Source organism: Procambarus clarkii, chromosome 44, assembly GCF_040958095.1.
Source record: "Procambarus clarkii isolate CNS0578487 chromosome 44, FALCON_Pclarkii_2.0, whole genome shotgun sequence".
Classification (NCBI taxonomy): Eukaryota; Metazoa; Arthropoda; class Malacostraca; order Decapoda; family Cambaridae; genus Procambarus; species Procambarus clarkii.
In genome coordinates this window covers 17943879-17959922 of record NC_091193.1, presented here as the reverse complement: position 1 = coordinate 17959922, position 16044 = coordinate 17943879, and the positions used below count along the sequence as shown (strand labels likewise).

Sequence of the window (16044 nt, the reverse complement as noted above, 5' to 3'; positions counted from 1 at the left end):
CGGGCCGTGGGGACGCTAAGCCCCGGAAGCACCTCATGGTAAGGTGTAGCCCACGGTGGCTGAGCTATACTCTTTAAGAGGCCTTAACAAAGTGGAGAACACCTTAGTGTTCAGCTTGAGATGGGGGGGGGGGGCATGAGTGGAAACAGGAACCTCGGGTGATCAGCCTGGTCGAGGACCGGGCCGCGGGGACGCTAAGCCCCGAAACCATCTCAAGGTAGCCTCATGGTGCTATAGCCTATACACACGTATGAAAGCAGTTCATTGCCGTAAGAGGAGTGAGCAAGTGGAATGAACTGAAAGGGAAAGCAAACGTGGCTACCACCATTCCTAGTTCCAAAAGTAGCTATGATACGAATCAAGAGGAAAGGAACCAATTGTAGAAGGCAACGGTGACTGAGAGGGAGGGCTCAGGAGCTGAAGCTCGTCCTTCAAACAGACACACACACACACACACACACACACACACACACACACACACACACACACACACACACACACACACACATAGGTATGTAGATGAACGTGTTGAGACGTGTCCACAGGGTTGAGCGGGAGGTCCGTTGTCTTAATGAAATAATCGTTTTTGCGATTCTTAATGTATTCAGTCATCTCCGGCAGTCTTAATCGTCCCAGACGACTTCTCAACCCTCATTACAGCAGTTCTGCTGTTTGTCGTGAGGAAATTACTCCACCGACCACCTTTAACAATGGCGGAAACACAATGGTTGGTTTGTTTGGTGTTGGGCTTAAAACCCCGTCGACCTCTGGAGGGCCTCACCATAACGGCTTATACTGACCAACTGGCAACTATACTCTAGTGCTGAACACAATCCAGGACTCTCAGTGAATATATACACACCGTGAAATGAGGAGTACAAGACAATCGCATAATCTCTCTCTCTCTCTCTCTCTCTCTCTCTCTCTCTCTCTCTCTCTCTCTCTCTCTCTCTCTCTCTCTCTCTCTCTCTCAGTCTTGCTATCAGTATTCAAGTGTTCTAATGAGACGACTTGACGTAATTAGACGTCATTCATAGCTGCATGAGTGTTTTTCGTCTCCTGAGTTAATGAAGTCCCACTCTGGCGGGGATCATCTACATAAATTATGACGCGCACAACTGAACCTACCTTCTCCCCCCCCCTTACCGGGTACTGGGTACTGCCCGGTACACCCCCTCCCCCCTTACTGGGTACTGGGTACTGCCGGTACGCCCCCTCCCCCCCTTCCTAGTTGAATAAGTACCCAATGGCACTGAATGTATCCTGTCAGATCAATCCCCTTCAATTATAATCGTGTAGCAAACGTCTGTGTACACATCTAGTTGTGCTTGCGGGGGCATTGAGCTTCGGCTCTTTGTGCATTATGTGCATGTGTTTGTGTTTGCACGTGTGTGCGTGCACGAGCGTGCGTGCGTGCGCGAAACACTGGTCCAGGCGGTAATATTCCACCGCCAACTACCCAAAAGTCGACCACCAAATTTTAATTACTTTCGGCCTGGGAATTTTTGCCCCTGCCACTGAGGATTTTTAAAGGGAAAGTTGGCGGGTTTACCGTAAAATGGGGAAAAGAGGGAGAGGGACAGAGGCCACAGTGAGATGGGGGGGAAGGAAGGGTGGAAGGTGGGGAATGGGAGGCGTAAGTAAAGGGAGTGAAGAGGAAGTAAAGAAATGGAACAGGTCTGGCGATGACAAGATGAGACGAGAAGGAATAATCAGTAAAGTGAAAAGGGTTGGGAGACAGAGGGGATAGAAGAGAATAATGGAATATGGGGCGATAGGAAGGGAGAGAGAGAAAGGACGGATTGGAGGGCGTAAGCGGAGAGGAGAGGGAAGGTGATGACCAGGAGAGAGAGAGAGAGAGAGAGAGACAGAGAGAGAGAGAGATAGAGAGAGAGAAGAGAGAGAGAGAGAAGAGAAAGAGAAGAGAGAGAGAGAGAGGACAAGCTTTACGCACCTCATCCCCCAGCTTACTGCGCGGGGGGAAAAAAAAGCGCCCTCTATTCAGCTTTTCTAAGGCCATTAAGGCTCTTCTTTGCAGTTTACAAAACAGCGCAGGATTTTGTAGCGCAGGAGACTGACTGTCAACAGCTTAGCACGGCTGCTTCTATAACCCTTTCACCAGCAACTTAATGAAACTGCGCGTAAGTTTTCGCGCATATTCTCCTTAACTGCGCACCACCTAACCCTCCAATCCCTTACACCGTGAGCGCAGCATTTGTTGACCCGAATGCCTTTATACCAAAACAGCCGGATAAAAAAAAAAACATTAGTTGATTCAATCGTTAATTTTTTGATGAGGCTTCATTGAATTGAATAATTAGACAACGTATGACATTATATTTCTCTACACTACATTATATTATAAAACACTGTATTACATTAAATTATACAACATTATATGATGCATTGCACACTAATAAATTGGCTCAATTATATAACCCCCCCATTGCGTAAAATAGGACTACGCAAAATTGCAATGTATTATCCTATTTCCGCTCTTCTTCCCCAGGCTGGGGGGGGGGGGGCATGCGTAACAAACTTGACGGTGGTTCCCTCCTGTCGCAGGTCTGCGTTCAATCCCCGACCGTCCAAGTGGTTGGGCACTATTCCTTCCCTTCCCCCTGTCCCATCCCAAATCCTTATCCTGAACCCTTTTCCAAATGTTATACTGTCGTAATGGCTTGGCGCATTCCCCCTTCTGATAGTTCCCTTCCCCTTCCAGAATAATATAATATGGCAATATATTGTTGAATCTTTCATATTTAGGCCTAGGTAAGATTAGGTCATATTTGTGGGTATATCTGTGGGTATATTTGTGGGTATATCTGTAAGGACTTGACGCGCAGGCTGGAGCCTCTCGTAGCTGAAGGATCTCGTAGCTGTAGGGTCTCGTAGGTGGAGGGTCTCGTAGCCGGAGGGTCTCGTACCTGGAGGGTCTCGTAGCAGGAGGGTCTCGTAGCAGGAGGGTCTCGTACCTGGTGGGTCTCGTAGCAGGAGGGTCTCGTAGCTGGAGGGTCTCGTAGCAGGAGGGTCTCGTAGCTGGAGGGTCTAGTAGCGGGAAGTTCTAATACTGGAATGGTGTCATACGAAATGCCCAGAGCAAATCATGTTAAGCATCCAGTTAAAAAAACTTTTTCTTTTTTTAGCATCTTATCGAGTTAAGATGTTAGTGTGAGAGGTTACAGGTGTTCAACTGACACCCTCGTTTGTTGAACAGCTCCTCAAGACGTTGCTAGAGAGAGAGGGAGAGAAGAGGGACTTGACAGGCAGTTCAACAGGTGGTTAAGGGCCTTGTTAAACACCCACTCGAACACCCTGTCCAAGACTGACACTAATTTGTGAGCCTTGAGAGACTGTCAGGTCGTGAGTGTTGAGGTCTTGTGAGGTGAAGGGGCAAGGGAGAGGTGAGGGAAAGGGGAGGGGGAGGGGAAATGAGTTGAAAAGTGAGGGGTCTGGACAGAGAAGTGGCACTTACGGGCTATTCATGCCCGTGCCACCTCTTGGGTGGCTTAATCTTTATCAATCAATCAGATAAGTGGTGAGGAGTGAGAGTTAAGGAGCAATTGAGGGGGTGTGAGACGTCAGAGCCCCCCTCCTGTACCGGGTAAGTCCAGCACGGGCTCACCATAGCCCGTGCTACTTGGAACTTTTTGTTCCGAGTAGCTGAATCTAAAACAAAAACGGGGTGTGAGAAGAGGTTCTTGGGGAAGATGCGAGAAGAAAGAGGAGCTGAATAACTTAGGGGGGTGGGGGAAAGGATGAGGGGAAGGATGAGTTAGTATAAGGGGAAAGATAAGAGTAGACAAGGACCAAAGCGTCATGTTAAAGCTTAAGTTACTACTTGTGTTCTATGTAACCTTACATCGATCATCAATATATTGTGTTATGTCTCAAGATCCAACACTAATCATGCCAGCTAAAGCTTTTTTTCCATTCAAGTCCGATAATATCAGCATTATGCAGCAGATTATCTCTCAGCTTTTGTGATTTTCAATGTTTTGTAACTCTACATCTATCAGTATAAACTGCATCTATCAGTCTATTGTTCACTTTAAAAGTATTTTCAGGTCGCCCTGTTGTGGATTAGTTGTTCTCGAGTATGTTGATTTCTCAGCCTATTGGGCGTGGGCTCTTTTGACATGTCTTAGGCCTAGTGCCCCAGGGTAGGGGGGGGGGAAGTTATCTGGATGTGTCTCAGGGTGTCCCAGGGTGGTGGTGTCTTGTCCAGTCAAGTTCAAGTTCAAGTATGTTTATTGAGACAAGAATACATCTCAAAGGGATAGAGTAGCTTAGGCTATTTCTACCCCCCCCTGTCTTGTCCAGTCTTATCCCAGGGAAGGTTATCTTGACGTCTCTGAAGGTGTCACAGGTTCAGCGCCTTCAACAGTCGCTCGCTGTTTTGGATCTCAAATTCTCACAGCCCTGAACACGTGACTAAATACATTCTCCCTCCATTGTGAGTCCTTTTTACCCATAGATTATCTAGGAGTTTTGAGTTAATTTATTATTAAATGTTGGATATTATTTAGAACGTTTTATAAAATCATTTGATTTAAAATTCTCAATGCTGATTAATTTAAAAAATATATATAATTATATAATTATAATATATATATAATAAAAAAAGTTACTGAAACATTTTGAGTCGTAATAGTTTATCGGGAAAACGGCAGTGGGTTATCTAGTCAGGCCGGAGCCTGCCGCTGGCATTTTGATTACGCAAATGTCTCGCGCTTGCGGCGTGTCGCGTTGCCAAGCCCGCGTGTCGTGCTGGCGTAGCTGGAGTTGCCAAGCCCGCGTGTCGTGCTGGCGTAGCTGGCGTTGCCAAGCCCGCGTGATTGGTATAGGTGGGTCTGGCTTACCGTGATGATTAGCTGCTGGTGGGCCATGCATTGCTCGGTTGGCACCTTGTGTCCGTGTGATTGGAGAGTTATTGGGGCTACACTGATTGGTCTGCTTCAGGTTGACTGTTTCTTGGTGTAGGCTGATTGGAAAATGTCCACCCATTTCGCGCACAGTTTGGCCTTTCCGTAACATGTCGGGCATTGATTGGCCTTTTCCTACCGTGACGTGCGCTGATTGGCCCTGGTCCGAACATGATGAGCACTGATTGGCTTGTCAACATCATGACTTAACTTTGTGTATTTTATCATCATAAATACTTTAATTCTCATTTGCATTCGTATACATTTTCTTCAGTCTACTGCCATCCAGGGGCCAGATTCATTAACCAGTTGCACAAGCACTTACGAACCTGAACATCTTTTCTCAATCTTTGGCGGCTTTGTTTCCAATTATTTAACAGATAATGAGCTCCGAAGCACCAGGAGGCTGTTTATAACAATAACAACAATTGATTGGAAAGTTTTCATGCTTGTAAACTGTTTAATAAATGTAACCAAAGCCGTCAAAGATTGAGGGAAGATGTACACGTTCGTAAGTGCTGGCGTAACTGCTTCGTGCATCTGGCCCCCAGGCGTTCAGTATGGCCCAACCGTCGCGGTGCGCTCTCCTCCATCTCTCTCTCTTCCATGACGGAGCCCAGATGGAGAAGGGAGGGAAGAGAGAGGGAAGGGGGGGAAGGGAGAGGAAGGTGATAGGAAGAAAAAGGGGGGTGGAATGGGGGAGTGGGGAGGGGGGAGAAACAGACTACCCCGGGCACCACCGGATCCTCCTCCCAGTAATAGATATTCGAATCAATAGGTGAATAAATAAACAATAAGATAGATAAAAACAAAATTTTTTAACTGGCAATACAAAGTTTTCAAATAAATGATTTCACTTAATTAACGAAGTCAAGAGCGAAGAAAAGAAAATAACGAGGGGGGAGGAAACTCCAGACATAAATGTCTAACAAAATTCTGATTTAGCCATAAAAGCGGAACTCCATTATAGGTTATAACACGGGGCTTGATATGTTAATGTTATCAGTGGGTGGAGGCGTGGGTTGAGGCGGCGTGGGGTGGAGATAACCTCAGAAACAAGACAGGGCAGGGATCAGTGTGCACTCTGGTTCCTCAGAGTGCACAAGATAAGCCACTAAGGAGATACAGAGCTCAAGATATCCACAAGGAGGAGAGCGAGGTCCTCCCTAGCGACACGTTTCGACTGTTCTGGGCCAGGAATCAGCACGCATATATATATATATATATATATATATATATATTACAATAAAGGTGAAAACATGGGGGGATACATAAGGAATAAATGTGAGGTGAAACATAGAGGCTGCAGAAGGCTTATTGGCCCATACGAGGCATCTCCTATCTAAACACAAAGATTAATCCAGTGTAATTGGCCTATTATGTTGGACATTGTCTTCTGTGTTGGCATCGATATGTTCTTGTCTTGTCCTTACTCTCATGGTGGGTAGAGTAAATAGTTCCGTGATTTGGGTGTTCATGGTAGGTCGCTCTATTCTTATGTGAATTGCGTGAATTATATATATATATATATATATATATATATATATATATATATATATATATATATATATATATATATATATATATATATATATATGTCGTACCTAGTAGCCAGAACGCACTTCTCAGCCTACTATGCAAGGCCCGATTTGCCTAATAAGCCAAGTTTTCATGAATTAATTGTTTTTCGACTACCTAACCTACCTAACCTAACCTAACCTAACTTTTTCGGCTACCTAACCAAACCTAACCTATAAAGATAGGTTAGGTTAGGTTAGGTAGGGTTGGTTAGGTTCGGTCATATATCTACGTTAATTTTAACTCCAATAAAAAAAAATTGACCTCATACATAATGAAATGGGTAGCTTTATCATTTCATAAGAAAAAAATTAGAAAAAATATATTAATTCAGGAAAACTTGGCTTATTAGGCAAATCGGGCCTTGAATAGTAGGCCAAAAAGTGAGTTCTGGCTACTAGGTACGACATATATATATATATATATATATATATATATATATATATATATATATATATATATATATATATATATATATATATATATAGCCGCCGTGATCGAGAAAAAATGTATCGGTTTCGCAAGTAATTGCGTAATTAAACTGAGTTCTGTTTAGTTAATACCATTTGGCTCTATGTGGTGTTTCAGTCATGCGCCGCCATGTTGAGTGTCCTATAGACCCAACCAGTTCGAATGGTTGATACAACAGAGACCCCCACTTCTTGCAGGTCTGCGTTCAATCCCCGATGGTCCAAGCGGTTGGGCACTATTCCTTTTATCAGCTTCTCCCAGATCCCTGTACTCATATTCCCTTCCATGGGCTACATAGAGACTCTGGCTTAGCACTTTCTTCACATAATTATCTTCCCCCCCACCCCGTCCTCATAAATTATGACGTAATACTTTGATCAAAGTAGGCCTACCGTGCGTTAAAACCAGGCGATAGGCCTATATGGCCCCCCTAGGAAGGGAATGGAACTATCAGGGGAAAGCGCCAAGCCATTATGACTATATAGCACTGGGAAGAGGTCAGGACGGGGGGGGGGGATGGTGCCTAACAACTTGGACGGTCGGGGGATTGAACGCCAACCTGCATGAAGCGAGACCGTCGCTCTACCGTCCAGGCCAAGTCATTGGGTAACTAACATCTGACTTTTGCCTCGGCCTTAGCAGCTGAAACTTGGTCTGCATAATGAAGAAATACTTGTAACATACATTACAGTGTGTATGTATAGTGTGTGTAACAAGTATGATAGTGTTGAGCCTGACGGACATAACGGTGGTGTTCCTGGCGGGCTTGTGGCTGCTGCTGGAGGTATTTAGCGCCGTGTATTACACGTACTGGTCGAGCCTGGTCCCGAAGGCGGCCCGGGCCGACCTGCTGCTGGCCAGCCACGCCCAGCTCGACAGCAGTTGTGTGTGGTGGAGGTGGCTGGGCTCCATGCCCGTGGTGGGCAGCCTGGTCCCGGAGCACCTGAAGGTGCAGGTGGACGGCGGCTGGACCTGGGTGCCCATCGTCGGATCCGTCCTGCGGCTGCTCTACTTCAGGAGCCTGGTCATCGACACGAAGAATTCCAGCACGCTGCTGGACTCCGTGGTGACCGTGTCGGGTATAGTGCTGGAGAACCTCCTCCTGGCCCATTATGGCCGCGCCTACCTTGCTTACAAGGAGAGGAAGAGGAACCTGCTCCAGCAGCAGCAGGAGAAGGAGTCTTCCTGGTTCTTCAGTGCCTGGTATCACTCAAAGACCAGCTGGACCTGTCTGCACTTTTGCTGCGCCTCTGTCTGCTTCGTCTTGGCCTTTGTGGTTGGATGGTCTGTGGAGAATGTGATGCACAGGTACCATTCCTCGACCCGCACCGGCCGTAGGTCCCGCTCCTACCGAAGGCCTCGCTCCTACAGAAGGTCCCGCTCCCACCGTAGGTCCCGCTCCTACAGAAGGTCCCGCCGAAGGTCCCGCCGAAGATCCCGCAGGTAGGGTAGGTTCCACCGAAGGTCCCGCCGAAGATCCCGCAGGTAGGGTAGGTTCCACCGAAGGTCCCGCCGAAGATCCCGCAGGTTATCTTGAGGTTATCTTGAGATGATTTCGGGGCTTTAGTGTCCCCGCGGCCCGGTCCTCGACCAGGCCTCCACCCCCAGGAAGCAGCCCGTGACAGCTGACTAACACCCAGGTACCTATTTTACTGCTAGGTAACAGGGGCATAGGGTGAAAGAAACTCGGCCCATTGTTTCTCGCCGGCGCCTGGGATCGAACCCAGGACCACAGGATCACAAGTCCCGCGTGCTGTCCGCTCGGCCGACCGGCTCCTAGGGTAGGGTAAGGTAGGGTAGGTTCCACCGAAGAACGCCTCCCCTCCCCCCCCCCGGCAAGGGCCCATCCCCCAGAAGGCATCCCTACCACCGCAGGAGCCCGAAGCCCAGAGAGAGAGAACCATTCTGGAAGGACTGGTCCGAGCCCGTGCCCAGCCTGCGGGGCGCTGTCAGACGCAGCCCGCAGTCCCTGCCTGTGTGCGCGCCCCCAGGGACCCGCAGCCCACGCCCAACCTCTCTGCGGCTAATACTGTCCGGTACGTCTGACACACACAGCGGCGCTGGACCAGGGCCCCTGGTGGGACAGGTCGCCTGGGCCCACAACAGCCAGGAACATAAAAGGTGTCCGGGTCCCCGCTGGTCCTCTGAGGCCCACGCTGGTACAGCCCCAACGCGTAAAGGCCGTCCAGAACGTCCTGTGTATGAAGGACGCCGACACGTCGCAGAATGCCCAGTTGCAGAACGCGAATTCACTGGAGGCCAAGAGTCCCATCAACGTTGAAACACTGCCAAAGGTAAACCCTGTGCAAAAGGTAAGCACCGCTCGGGACGGGGAGCTAGAGCTCAGCTTAGAGCTTTACCCTTTTGTGATGATGTTGATAGACATACAACGCACGGACGACCGTCGAGACATAGACAGTTTCCGTCAAGATGCGTCGACGCGATGATCGTCTCACCTTCTTGTCGATCAAGATTATTCTGCGCGTTGACGAGACCACCGCTGACGGAGACGTGGACTCGCTCCTCAGTCTGGTAAATGAGAAGCTTAACCTGTACGAGTTGTTGAAGCTGTCACACAGCCATGCTGACCAAGATAGAGAGACTTGGTCCTTAGCGGACCTGACCCCTAGTCAGCTTGTGGTCATTACCACTCTTAGAGGTGTGGCTTTTTAATTACTCCAGGCAGACAGTCTGGCGCCTCAAATCCTGTCTGGCTGACTCATGTTATATGTAACATAAAATATAATTAAACTAAACACCTTTATGGTGTTACTCGGCAAGAATGCCTTCACTAAGCACCTTGTTAAAAAAAAAAACTGTCTTCCTGAATACTTATAGTATTCAGGAAGACAGTAGACTTATACGAATACTTATAAGCACTTAATACGTACTTATAGTAACTATTTGATAGAAAGTGCCAATGTGTAGTGATAGACCGCCAGAAAGTTGTCTTTTTATATTATTCGGAATTATTGAATTTATTGAACAGCGACATAAAAAAATTAACATAATGCTTTGTATCAATCCTAGGGCTAATACACGCTATCTTAGGCCTAATATAGTACATATATGTTCTATATACGAGGCCTAAGAATATTTTTATTTTGTCTTTCGCTTTTTTTTTGTTTTTATTTTGAAATCTGTAAAAAATTAAAAGTACAAAAAGTTTCCCTTTTGGAGGGCCACTCACTATATGTTGGCACTGGCCTCCAAACCTTCAGTTTATTATTATTATTATTATTATTATTATTATTTTCTACCACAGACGTGGCCACACATTTACAATGCTAACCAGCATATATACATTTTCTTCTGTCCTCCATGGACAGGGTTAAAGATGTGTTAATTTTAAGTACTGGCACTCTAGGTGGACGGGCAGGGGGGGGGGACAAGAGCTTTCGCTAGTTATGCACGAGAGGCTTAGTGGGTCTTAACTGGCAGGGAGGAGGTTGAGAGAGCCCAGCTGACCTCAGGGAGGAGGTTGTGAGAGCCCAGCTGACCTCAGGGAGGAGGTTGTGAGAGCCCAGCTGACCTCAGGAAGGAGGTTGAGAGAGAGGTCAGCTGACCTCAGGGAGGAGGTTGAGATAGCCCTGCTGACCTCAGGGAGGAGGTTGTGAGAGCCCAGCTGACCTCAGGGAGGAGGTTGTGAGAGCCCAGCTGACCTCAGGGAGGAGGTTGTGAGAGAGGTCAGGCTGACCTCAGGGAGGAGGTTGTGAGAGAGGTCAGCTGACCTCAGGGAGGAGGTTGAGAGAGAGGTCAGCTGACCTCAGGGAGGAGGTTGTGAGAGAGCCCAGCTGACCTCAGGAAGGAGGTTGAGAGAGAGGTCAGCTGACCTCAGGGAGGAGGTTGAGATAGCCCTGCTGACCTCAGAGAGGAGGTTGTGAGAGCCCAGCTGACCTCAGGGAGGAGGTTGAGAGAGAGGTCAGCTGACCTCAGGGAGGAGGTTGAGAGAGAGGTCAGCTGACCTCAGGGAGGAGGTTGAGAGAGAGGTCAGCTGACCTCAGGGAGGAGGTTGAGGGAGAGTCGGACATTTTACCAACCTTCACCTTTGACCTTTCGTGTCGGCCAGACGCGCCCAGCTTCCAAACATAGCCCAAAGGAAGCTAATTTTCGAGGTCGAAGATAATCGCGTCAAAAGTTTTGCGACAGACCAATTAAAAAGATTACATTTGTTGACTTGAAAAGTTTTTTATCAAGATTTAAAAAAAAAAACATGTAGATATCTGTAAATACATACGCAAAATCGATATACCCAGATGAGGGGTATATCGCCACAACATATGCAGGATATACTCCGATGAGCAACATACGCGAGGTAACGGAATTCCTATCAAGTACCATTACATCAAGAAGCAAGAATAAGAAGACAGCGGGGTCTTAAGGGTGATGGCCACCAAGATCTGATCAGCGTCTGGGTTCCTCTCGTCAGGGGGAGGAGGGGGGGGGGTCGGTGCTGGGGCGCGTGCCGGGAATCAATGAGGAAAATCTATTTAGCTAATTGGGACAAAAGTGAAGTCGGGAGAGGATTAGTAAATATCATTAAGGTGGTTTCGGATGGCTAGCTTCTGTAAATCGTCGCTCGCAAGGTTCAAGCGTTTGTTAGACGCAAGTTCACAGGCAGGGTATTTGACGCAAGGCCTCACGCAAGGTTCCAGCTTCAGCTAGACGCAAGAACTCAAGCAAGGGTTCAAGCTTCAGCTAGACGCAAGAACTCAAGCAAGGGTTCAAGCTTCCACTAGATGCAAGGCCTCAGCCAAGGGTTCACGCTTTCACTAGACCCTTAACAGTCCCTTGGTCCCATAAGGGTCAAAGTTGAGGAACAAATAGGTTTAGATCCAGTTGTTGTGTATGGGGGATTTAAAGCCTTTTTACCTTTTGAAAAGGAATATTGTCAGTTTTCATTATCGCGGAGAGGTTATAGACGCCTGTGTTTGGTTGTTCTGGGACCTTCCACACCGATTTTCACTTATTAAAGTCGAAATTATATTTAGGGTTTATTCTTAAATATTTTTTTTTATTAAATATTTACTGGATAAAGATTTATGTCTGCCTCCATTTCTCTCTCTCTCTCTCTCTCTCTCTCTCTCTCTCTCTCTCTCTCTCTCTCTCTCTCTCTCTCTCTCTCTTTCTTTGTTTTTCTCTTTATTGCCCTTGTGACCTTGTCATCTCACATATTAACTCTCACTCTCTCTCACTAAGTCATTCTGACATTTGCTGAGGCTCGTACATTCTTCCTCACACTCACTAACTCTCACCGTCTCATTATCCAATTCTTAACTCTCTCTCTCTCTCTCTCTCTCTCTCTCTCTCTCTCTCTCTCTCTCTCTCTCTCTCTCTCTCTCTCTCTCTCTCTCTCTCTCTCTATCTCTCTCTCTCTCTCTCTCTCTCTCTCTCACTAGCTCTAACACTCACTAGTTCACGCTCTCACACTAACTCATACTCTCACTCACCAACGCTCACACTCACTCTTCAGGTCGGGTTCACTCCGGTATTCCCGCCTCAGTCATAGTTCATCAATTCTCTCGGTTTCCCCTTCCCTCTTTTAACCGCTCCATTGTCTGCTCCCTTGTTTCTCTACCTCTTCTCTCTCTCTACTCTTCCTCTTCTTCTCCCGACGCCAGCTTTACAAGCTCTGCTTCTTCCCCCCCCATTCTTGCACTTTCTTCAGTATGTTTCCTCAATATATTTATATTTTCTCTTCCTATCTTTCCAGCATCCCTCTTTCTTGAACATTTATGCCTCTTAGACATGAATACCTCTTTCTTAGACATCAATACCTGTTTCTTTGACATCTGTACCTGTTTCTAAGGCATCTACACCTGTTTCTAAGGCATCTACACCTGTTTCTAAGGCATCTACACCTGTTTCTAAGGCATCTACACCTGTTTCTAAGGCATCTACACCTGTTTCTAAGGCATTTACACCTCTTTCTTAGACATCACTTGTTTCTCTTCTTTAATCACGTGTCACCCTTTTGTTCAGACATTGCTGGTTCCACCCTGACGTTCAAGTCCTCATTCTCTCTCATAGTCTTTTCTCTCTCTTCCCATTTCTCTAAAAAATAATTTGTCTTAACCCCCTCTTCCTTTTCTAGACAATCACCTGCTCCCCCCCTTTTTCCTCTTTTAGTCACACTAATCCATCTACTTCACCCCCCTCTCCAAAGACATCCCCTCCCCTCCTTTCCCTCATTCCCCCTCCCTTTGCCTATACATCCCTCCCTTCCTTATACATCCCTTCCTTTCCCATTAGAGGGAGCTGCAGGTCTGTTCCGGTTCCTTGTTTGGAGTGGCGTGTGGTCTCTTCTCTCTCTCTCTCTCTCTCTCTCTCTCTCTCTCTCTCTCTCTCTCTCTCTCTCTCTCTCTCTCTCTCTCTCTCTCTCTCTCTCTCTCTCTCTCTCTCTCTCACTAACAATAACACCGTGATTGACTATGACCCGAACAATGTATTCCTAATATGATTGCGCCATTTAACCGTTAAACTGACGATAGATGGTGATGAGGGTGATGGAACGACTGATGGTGACGAATGAGATTGGCGTGTGATTGTGAGACCGGAAACTGATGGGTAATTTCAGCAACCGGCTGCGAGAGGTGACGGTAGCGGGTGATTACTGCACGAAATGAGTGATAGTGATGACCGATGATAGTGACGATAGTGATGGTGATAGACAATAATTTTACTGTACAAGAATATATAGATGTACAGAATTTACTGTACAAGAATATATATATATATATATATATATATATATATATATATATATATATATATATATATATATATATATAATCACCAGAGATTTAACCCATTCCGTGGAGGACAGAAGAAAAAGGTAACATTGTATAAATAAAAGGCCATGTCTTGGGGGGGGGGGAGAAACATTAAACAATGGCCGTTCGTTAATTCGTTCGTTCGAATCCACTCTGCTGTATATGAATGGAAACCGCCGCTTTGCACACGACTCGTAAGCGATCATGCTTGAACTTTTCGAACGGGTGCTTCTGTCACTTCCTCTGTTCGAAATGAACCTCTTGTGGCCTGGAGATGAGTTACGGGTTAGTTGATGGGTTACGATACAAGTCGTCCTCATAAACAGGGGGCCCAAGTGCTCGTTAATACAGAAGCCAGCCGGCGGCCCCCTGCCGTCTGTGAAGGAAAAAAAAACACTTTGCAGGCGACGTTCAAGTGGTTGAGCGATTGTGGTTTTGGCAGTCGGAATGATAGTGGTGGTGGTGGTGGTATTGGAGGTGGCAGTGGTTGTGGTTGTGGTAGCAGTGGTGGTTATATATAATCTCTGTATAGGCTCTACGGATATGCAAATTTCACAGATCAAATCTTCCAATATAAACTCTAATTTTTCCATGTTTTCCTCTCTCTCTCTCTCTCTCTCTCTCTCTCTCTCTCTCTCTCTCTCTCTCTCTCTCTCTCTCTCTCTTGTTCTCTGATTCCTTTGATCTGTTTGTTTATTTTCCCCCGCCTCTGTCTCTACCTCATCTCCCTTTTCAATATTAATTTTCATCTCTCTTCATTTTGTCTTGTATTCTTTATCAAGCATTCTCCATTTCCATATTTTCCCTTCATTCATTAACTTAAGATTTATCTTATTCTTTGTTTGCAATATATTCTATCAACTGCTCAGTCCGTTTCTTTGATTCTTGTTGTTTGAATTGTCTGTTGTTTGTGTTCGCTGTTCCGTAGTCTCCCTTTGTCCAGCTGAGACGTGGTGAGGGGGAGGGGGGGGGAAGAGGCCACATGGGTGTAGGAAGACAAGGGGAGGGGGGGGGGAAGCGCCAAGCCATTATGACTATATAGCACTGGGAAGGGATCAGGATAAGGATTTGGGATGGGACGAGGAAGGGGGAAAGGGGAAGGATTGGTGTCCAACCATTTGGACGGTCGGGGATTGAATGCCTGACCTGCATGAAGCGAGATCGTAGCCCTATACCGTTCAGCTCAAGTGGTTGGAGAGACAATATAGGCGATGTAGACCAGCACCGCTCAAGGCTTCACGAACAGACCACAACAATTCCGAAATTTTTGAGATCGACTGCATAACCGGTTAGGCAAGAAGCGGCAGCCCAGGAGCTGGAGCCCCACATCTGCACACTACACAGGGTGGTGTGTGTAGACACCTAGGTAACGAAACACACACACACACACACATACACACACACACATACACACACACACATACACACACACACATACACACACACACATACACACACACACACACACACACACATACACACACACACATCTGTAAAGAAACGGGAAGAAGCGCCCAAGAAAACTTGTAGAAGCAAGACCTTCATTAAGTGTGTGTGTGAGAGGCTGTCCTCAGGACGTCTCCACACTAAACTGCGATGGCGTTTCGCAAGAAAGTTCCGCAACGCAATTTGGTGTCCATTGTTGGAAGGTTGAGTTTGAAGTCTTGCTGCTATTAAAATGGTTAAAGGTGATATATCCCATCCATGTTGGGAGGGAAAGAGAGAAATAGAGATATACAGAGAGCCATAGAGACAAGTAGAACTAAGCAGAGAGAGAGAGAGAGAGAGAGAGAGAGAGAGAGAGAGAGAGAGAGAGAGAGAGGTCTGGTGTGGAAGAAGGCAGCCAGTGACAGACTAAATGAAGAGCTTGACAGAAGCTGCGAAGTAACCGCCAGAGGCTGAAGTGAACCATACCATTCTCGCTGCTGATTGAAAGATAAAGAAACCCCCGTTGGAAGTTGATAGGCTGTCTGGACGTCACTTTGCCAGCTGTGTGCCGGCAGCTGCATGGCCCCGAGCTGTGGAGAGGCAGACCAGGAGCAAGAGCAGCAGGAGCAGGAGCAGCAGGAGCAGGAGCAAGCAGGAGCAACCAGGAGGAGTGATGTTAGTAGAGTAGGTGAAGATCGTAGTGTAGTGATGAGTGTGTGTGTGTGTGTGTGTGTGTGTGTGTGTGTGTGTGTGTGTGTGTGTGTGTGTGTGTGTGTGTGTGTTTTGAGGAGGAGGGGGGTAATTAAGGGGGGTTTCTGGTCAACACGGGTGCTTCCTCTCCCCCAACTTTCAATTCCTGTCTCTCTCTC

The 16044-nt window shown here is 46.9% G+C and overlaps 1 protein-coding gene and 1 long non-coding RNA gene across 3 annotated transcripts in view; both read left to right on the top strand.

Annotated features, from left to right (window-relative positions):
* inaE (inactivation no afterpotential E) overlaps positions 1–16044 on the top strand; it is a 204230-nt gene that overhangs the window by 12388 nt on the left and 175798 nt on the right. The gene's annotated exons all lie outside the window — the stretch shown is intronic.
* On the top strand, positions 7517–10098 carry LOC138350254 (uncharacterized). The gene is made up of 2 exons (XR_011222021.1): positions 7517–8438; positions 8469–10098. It is a non-coding gene; the product is annotated as an uncharacterized lncRNA (long non-coding RNA).